This window comes from Pteropus medius, unplaced genomic scaffold (genome assembly GCF_902729225.1).
Source record: "Pteropus medius unplaced genomic scaffold, Ma_sr-lr_union100, whole genome shotgun sequence".
In the NCBI taxonomy this organism is placed as follows: Eukaryota; Metazoa; Chordata; class Mammalia; order Chiroptera; family Pteropodidae; genus Pteropus; species Pteropus medius.
Window position 1 is genome coordinate 9122699 of NW_024340701.1, and position 7688 is coordinate 9130386.

Below are 7688 nucleotides of genomic sequence, written 5' to 3' on the forward strand. Positions count from 1 at the left end.
CCACAGAGATCATCTGGCAGAGGCCTCAAGTTCAGTTGCAGAATTATTTCCCAGCCATGGCTCCTTCCAGTCCACAAATAAGGGTTTAATTATCCCAACCTGCTTAAAAAGGCGCTAATAACTTCCAAGTGCCTCGCAGGTCCCCTGTGGGCGTTCTCTGCATTTTCCGTTAACCCCCTCCACTCCTCCATGGGGTACACACAATTGTCCTCACTTCTCGGAGTTTACAAAGATTCTTGTTTAAATGATTCACCTAAGACCTCACGATGGCAGAACCAGGACCTGAACTCTGGTCTATGTAATTCCAGAATCTATGCTTGTCCCGCTATAGCACAAAGGCCAGAGCTGTGGTCCTTCTTCCACTCCATGGTTTCTGCACTCCTGTGTGTCAGACGTGGTCAGGCCTGCTACTAACCTTGGTGTCTTGTAACACAGCCCAGGTCCTCACACACCACGGACACCCAAACACAACTTCCTGAAATGAAAGGAAAATGTGGTGAAGGGTGTGTGTGGTTGGGCAGGACTCAGGTTTTTTTACTCATAAAATGAGGAGTTTGGTTAGATAATCTGTTGGCTTTGCTCCTATTTGAATGGTTTAGAGCAGTGGTTCTCAACGCAGGCTACACATTTGAATTCCCTGGGGAGCTTTTTGAAAACACAAGTGCCCAGGCTGCTTCTAGAACTTTTGGTTTAATTGGTCTGGAGCGGGGCCCAGACATAAGTATTTTCTAAAAGCTTTCTAGTGACTCTAATGGGCAGGCAGGATTGAGAATTACCAGCCTATTTACTTGGCCCTTCCACTCTTGTACCTTATTGGTAAAAATCATTGACTCATTGCACAAGCCAGAACCTTGAGGGTCAACTTTGTTCTCTCCACCTTACCACCGTCCCATCTAGTCTAACAAGTCCTCCTACTTCCAATATTTCCTCCAGTCTTGTTCTTTCTCTTTTGATCTCTCCTAAGTAGGAAGTCACCATTATCTTTTCCCTGTGCTATTGTATTAGCCACTGTCGTGGGCCCTAGTGGCTATCCAGTCATCACCCATGTCCCTTTTCTTATTCTTCCTTGAAACTTGATTTTGTGCAAGCATTCATTTCTCTCCCACATGGTTCAGAGGATGCTGCCACCCTCCCCAGTGTAGGGGTGGGTCCTAATAGAGCCAGTCTGGGCATGGCATACTCCTGGCAAATGGTGTTAGTTTGGGATTAGGCTTGTGATCTAAGTGGCCTAATTAGACTGAAGGGAAGGAAAAGAAGGACTTATAATTCTTGCTATGGGGAGTAGAGTTTTCCTCTTCTCTGCTGGATATAAACAAAAAAGTACATAGATCAAATGGCCCCTGGCAGCCATCCTGTGACTATAAAGGGAAATAGTCTTAGAGTAATTTCCAACCCATATATATACATATATATGTATTTCCACTTTATCCTAAGGCTATTTCCCTTCATCATGTAGATTGCTATATTACGCAGTATATATTACTACATTATATATATATATATATATATATATATATATATATATATATATGTTATGTGTTTTATATATATAGTATCTGGATCATATGAGACATGTAATACATATGAGATAAATTATGAATGAATGCATGACCTCATTATTTGACTGGAATCAGGTCAGTCTGGGTTCCAGTGTACTCTAGAACAGGGTTGACAAACTTTTTTTGTAAAGAGATCATTTGTTTATATTTTCTGCTTTGTGTACCATGTTGTCCCTGTTGCAATTGTTCAGTTCTGTGGTCGTAGAGCAAAAGTAGCTATAGAAAATATACAAATAAATGAACAGAGCTGTGTTCCAATAAAACTTTGTTTATAAAAATAAGCAGTGGGTCTAATTTGACCCACAGGCTGTATTTTGCTGACCTGTGATATAGGATTAAAAAAAAAAAAAAAAAAAGAATAGGTTGGACCAGATAAGGAATGACAAAAATTTGGCCTGCCTGCAGAACCTCTGGCTCTTATGACAAATGTCACTAATCAATCAAACCCATCTTTCAGGCTGAATCTGCATTTGCTCCCACATACCTCAACTCGGCACTATCAATCAATTTAAGTTGGTATGCTAAATGCAACCTATTTGGCATCCCTACTTAGATAATCCTTAGTTCCTTACAAAGCCCTGTTTTGGGGAGCTTACAGGCCTGGGTTTTAGACTGGGATTTACCGCTGGTGTTCCTTGTGACATTATCCCAGACACTTTCCCTCTCTGGGTCTTGGATATCTCTCATGTTGGGAGTTTTGCTGACAGAAATTTGAGAGATTACTTAGGCAAAGATTCCATTAAAAAAGGTCTGCCAGGTTTTACTCTCTCTGTGTTTGCTATGTGGTCAATTAAGCAAGGAAAAATAATTTAAGCCAGTTGTGATAATAGAGCATTAGAACCTGGGCTCATATTTTTTCTTTTCCACCTTGCTGAGTTATTAAGGGCAGATCGTGGCTTTAGTGGCAGAGAATGGCTGACATCTCGTTCCAGAATGCTACCTTTCCTCCCATTGTGCCACTTGTCAAGCTTTCCAAATATGCCCCTTTCACCTTCCATTTCAACATTATTTTCATTCTGAGACTCCTGACATGTTTAATTCCTTGAGTAAGCCCTCTCCCCGTCCAAATGTCGCCACCCTTGTCATACAATTTATTTTCCACACACATATAAAATCAAGCTTGGACATTTTTCTCTACTATGAACTCTTGAGAAATAGCCTTTGGAGCAGCCATCCATCACAGTGGCAATAATACTCTGAGAGTAAATTCTTTTTTATTTGTTTAGTACTTCTCATTCTAGATCAGATTTCATCGAGGGCAGCTTGTGTCAGCAGAAAAATGCCCTGCATTGGGTATATATTTTTCCTATCAATCAAGGAACGGGAAAAAGAAATGATCTGAAGCACCTACTAGGTGCCAGTCATGGCATTAAAGGATGGTGATTAGTCTCCATTATGCTGATGAGACAATGGGCTCAGAGAGGTGAAATGATAGTGAGAGGAGATTAGAGTGGATTTTCTGAATCCTAGTTGTATCATTCAGGGTTCTCCTGAGATATAGAACCAATTGAGTAAGTGAGTGTGGTGTGTGTATGTGTGTGTGTGTGTATTCTCTTCTATCTATCTATCTATCTATCTATCTATCTATCTATCTATCATCATCTATCATCATCTATCTATCTATCTATCATCTATCTATCTATTTATCATCTATCTATCTATCTATCATCTATCTATCTATTCATTATCTATTGAGAAATTAATTTTAAAGAATTGGCTCATGGGATTATAGGGCTTGGCAAGTCAGAAATCCTCAGAGCAGGCTGGCAGGCTATAAATGCAGGTAAGAGTTGACACTGCAGTCCTGAGTTTCAAATCCTTAGGGCAGGTCAGCAGATTGGAAACTCAGGCAAGGTTTCCATGTTATAGTCCTGAGGCAGAATTTCTCCTTCTTTGTGGTGGGCCTTAGCAGTTCAATTTGCACTTAAGGCCTTTTGCTGATTGGATGAAGCTCGCTCACATTATGGAGGATATTCTGCATTAAAGTCAACTGATTATAAATGTTAATCATATCTACAAAAGATCTCCATGGTAAAATCTAGACTACTGTTTAACCAAAAACCGGGCACCATAGTCTAGTCAACTGACACAAAATTAACCATCACACTATTCTACTATTCTTTCTACTTCTCATACTTCCTTAGTCTTAGGGGAGCTCTTAAAGAAAGATTTCTTAAGTTCTCTTGGAGTGAGTTGATAAGCTATTGTGCACACAGAGCCAGCATAGGATCTGGAACTTGGGACACTCCCATCGAATGAATGTGGCAGATGTGTTACTTCCACAGAGAATTTTGGTTAGGATTTGTGGTTAGGATCTTACTTAAAGGGCTTTACTGGCTCTTTTGTGCTCTTAGGAAAAGCCATGTCCCAATGTGGCTTCTAGTCCCTTCTGAATCTGTAGGATCTCTGCCTACTTCTGCAGCCTCCTTATGACCACTTCTCTATACTCAGTGGTCCAGCCACAGGGACTTAATTCGTCATTTTTAATGACCAATGCTCTTTATTTTTACCTCCGCGCTTTCTCACACACCATTTCCTCTGACAGGAACACAGTTTTTTTTCTCCTCTATCTACTGCCATTCTCACATGAGTAACTTTGAGATGATCCTTTAGATCTCAGCTTAATTACCCTTTTCTTGGGAGCCTTCCCACGTCTGCAGTGGGGCTCTGATCTGTGTGTGTCCTTAGCTGGCCGTAGTGCTTATCACACTGCCTGACTGGCTCTCCGTGCATTTCATGTGGGCAAAGTTGATATCATTTCCTTGGGCCTCCAGTGCACAGAGTAATGTCTGGCACATGGTGGAGATTTAGTAAATATTTGTTCAATATCAAGTGAAAGAGCAGAATGCAACCAAAGACACTGTCTTCTTTTTAGTGTTTATGTGGTCAAGTTTTTCCCCCCAAGTAAATTACTATCTGAACATGAGTTCCCCCAAATATCCATCATTATTTCATAAATATTCCTTGTGAAGAACAATTAAAGAAGCCAAGAGGCAACCATCTATTCTTAGTGGATTCATTTTCCAGTCACACAATTTCCTCTCTTCTTAGAAGCAGGCTCTGGTGAGTTGGCCTGGCCCCGGGTCACAAAGGATGAGTTTAGTGGTTGGATGGAAACATGGAGTCATCGTCCCAGTGGACTTGCCCCGAGGCTGCTCCAGGAAGAGTGACAGAAAGATGACAGGTATACACATTCAAAATTACTTCGAGGTGGTCTCAGTCCCATTTCCTGTCCCCAGGAGCCCTCTCCAGAGTTTGATGTGGACACGTTAGAAACGCACATGGAGACAATGATGTATATGTGTTTAGTCTGAATTTGTCCACCATGGCTGCATCGCTGTGGAGTGCAGCTGCCTCAAAAGGAGAAGAAAGATGGGTGTGTTATTCATTATGGCAGGCCAGTTCTCCCTCCCTCAGTCTATCTGCCAAGGCTTCAAGTTGGTCACCATCTTGTGAGATTTCATTTTACTCTTCTCCAAAAATGACACCGATGCCCTCTGCACTGGAAAACGTTAAGGAATTCAAATCAAGTCCATTTATTTCGACATTTCCAGCATGTTTATTTTTAATTTATTTAAAAACACTTATTGAGGTATTGAGCTATGCGTTAGGAATGTAATCATGAGCACGGAGAGATAGACCCTGCCCAGAGGGAACTTACAGTCTGGTGGGGGAGCTACCTACGCCGTGCCAAGTCTGTGCTTGGAGAAGAGAATGCAGAAATGGACACTGCTCTCGTGTCCCCAACAGTGATTGCAGTTGGCTGAGCATTAACTCCATGCTTGTCCCTCAGCCAGGTATTTTACATCTGTCACCTCATTTCATCTTTACAACAGTCCTTTGAAGGAGATATTATTCTGATCATACAGGTAAGGAAACAGCCTCAGAGTCCTTAGAAGATGTTGCCAAACTGCTTAATGTCAGAAAACAGTAGAATAGATGCAAACTGAGGCTACTGGCTATAAAGCAAAGCCAGTTTCTCATCACAGTGTCGTTGTTGGTATCAAAAGCATCACTTTGAATCTGATTGGCTGTTTATTTTTCTGAGTATTATAATAGAAGTGCATACAAGACACAGAGGATGGTGGTATTTGGGCTGGACTTCAAAGAATATGTAGGAATTCATCATGAGAGAAATGTGGGAAGATAATTCCAGGCATAGACATGGTGCTGCCCCTGGAATGTAGAATGGCTGCTGGTGTCAAGTGGTGGAGGGTTGGAAAGAGGGGAGGGGAATGCAGCTTCCAAGGGAGAGCGAGGCTTGTTGTGAAGAGAAGTCTTGATTGTTTCCTTAGAGGGTGGAAACTTTTGATTATGTTTAATCAACAGAGTGATGTAATCAAAGGTGAGAATAAGAAAGTACTATAGAAACAATATATAGAATTGGCCGGTAGGGATGACAGAGAGTGCAAGTCTAGGAGATTATCAAGAAGTAGGTCTAAGCTGTCTTGTAAATCGTGACTGTTGTGGACCCATTAGATTGGTCAGTCTGACATTCACCATGAGTTTCCATTTGAGAGGCTGCTGATCGGTGTGTACTTACTGGTTGGTTAGATAGAAATAAATTTTCCACATTTCTCTTATAATTATAGACTCTTTGGCTAATGTTAGAATTTTCAGCCACATAAGTAAAATAAATCACTATTTTTATATAATAATAATGACGATGTAGGGGACACTGGGATTCATGGCCCAGATTTTGCCTCTGTACTTAAGGAATTATTTCTCTAGCTTCTGGGAGGGCTGCCAGCAGACAGCCCTCAATTCTTAGTCTCCTTTGAGGATTACATCAGTTGAAGAGAGCTACCTCTCCTGTAATCCCACTGCCTTTCTGGGGCAGCCCCCATCCAATGACTGAACTCTGTGGGGGTATAAATGCCTGGCCTCCTAACCCCAATTTGGGGTAACTCTGAAAGGCCCTCCCTACTTTGGAGCTCCCCTGTAATGTTGGCTGAGACTTCTGTTGAGGCTTCACTGCAGTCCACTTCTTCCTCTGCCTGACCCTGGCACCCTCCCTTTCCTTTCATACGTGGGGAGCCTGAGAGCAGTCCGACATGGTTTCTGCACGCACATCTCCATCTCGGCCTCCTGCTGCTCTGGGGACCTATCCAGCGGCAAATGATAATTGCAGCTGATATTTATTTGTGCCTGACAGCACATGAGAGTTTATACGCAATCTCATTTTATTCTTACAATAACCATGAGTAGTAGGTACTCCATGATAATATTACTATAGCATTTTGTGACCACCAAAGACTTTTCCTATGTAAATTTTTATCCTTCCTGGGAGAAGAAAGGGATTCTTGACTGCTTTAGACATATTAGAAACAGGCCCACAGAGAAATAACTTTCCCAAGATCACAAATCTAGGAATGTCGTAGAGTTGTCCTAATTTTTTGGTCAATTCCACAGCATATAGAGATTCCCATTTCCACTCATGCTTCTCCCCCTGCCCCAACCAGGTGCTTTCATGAGTTTTACTTATGCAATAAAAGTGTCAACATTGTGATGAAGAAAACAACACAGCTCTGGTCCTTGTTTCGCCCTGTCATAGCCATGAGGGCAACCCACTGGGGACCGTGGCCACCCAGTCCCTCTGCATGGGAGCGGCGAGCAGGTGCATGCTGGCTCACTCTTTGAACTTCCACTCCTAGTGGCACATGGGGCAGTGCTGCTGCACCTGCTGCGCATTGAGCCACTTGAAGATGCAGTGCATGTGGAGGCAGCGTGAGCACTGGCCCCATCCATACCAGCTCTCAGTCTTCTCCAGGCACCTTGCAGCCCGGGCAGCAGCCACTGAAAGCCATCTGGCAGATGCTGCAGTTCTCATCGTTGGCCACTCAGAGCCAAGTGGCCACACCGTTCCAGCACTTGATCTTCACCTTCATGGTGGTGGAGACCAAGCCGATTTATTCGCATGCAGCCCGCCGGCTTTCAATTGGCAGCGCCTGCATGGGAAGGTACAAAAACAACCGAGGACGCAGCCAGGGCTTCAGCTGCGACGCCAGCCGAGTCCCATGCGCCAGCGCGCACACCGACCACTCATGCTTTTTAATATGCTAATATCCCAGGCAGGCTGGGCCCATCCCCTGATCTGAAAGCTGGGCATTTATCAGTTCGTGCCCACCT

General features: G+C 43.0%; 1 pseudogene; it reads right to left on the reverse strand.

Annotated features, from left to right (window-relative positions):
- Positions 1 to 7188: 7188 nt before the first annotated feature.
- Positions 7189 to 7447, reverse strand: LOC120619069 (anaphase-promoting complex subunit 11-like; annotated as a pseudogene).
- Positions 7448 to 7688: the final 241 nt, after the last annotated feature.